Below are 540 nucleotides of genomic sequence, written 5' to 3' on the forward strand. Positions count from 1 at the left end.
CTGAAGTGTCGGGCTGATGAGCTGCAGAACAACATCCAGAAGGAGCATCAAGCACTCTGTCAACTCCAAACACCAAGTTAATGTTCAGTCAAAACTGCTCTTTAAAGTCTTCGTATTGGACGTTCTTTATTTAGGAGTTGTTTTTACTGGCTCCATGTTTATCATTTTGAGTCTTAAAGCTTTTTTAAGTTGATGTTGACATTTTCAAAGCAGTTTAGAGATGTCTCTTCTTGCAGCTAAAAACTGAATGCTAACATGAGCATTGTAATAATAGATATGAAAATAAACTAAATGGTTTCATGTCAATGTGGTATATTTATTATAAACTTCATATTCATACATCTTTCAACAGAAACAAAGATACAGTTGGGGGTTTACCTTGTGGGCTTCTTAATCAGCATTTACTCAGCACACCTGTCGGTAACGTTTATTAGATGAAGCAAATGCATCTGGAAAAGTCTGTTTGTGGTTAACTTCAGTATCAACAAGAGTCATGTCCGGTAGAGTCTGTCCACGTTGCTGCTCAGCATCACGTCTGTA

Source organism: Oryzias melastigma, unplaced genomic scaffold (genome assembly GCF_002922805.2).
Source record: "Oryzias melastigma strain HK-1 unplaced genomic scaffold, ASM292280v2 sc00326, whole genome shotgun sequence".
Classification (NCBI taxonomy): domain Eukaryota; kingdom Metazoa; phylum Chordata; class Actinopteri; order Beloniformes; family Adrianichthyidae; genus Oryzias; species Oryzias melastigma.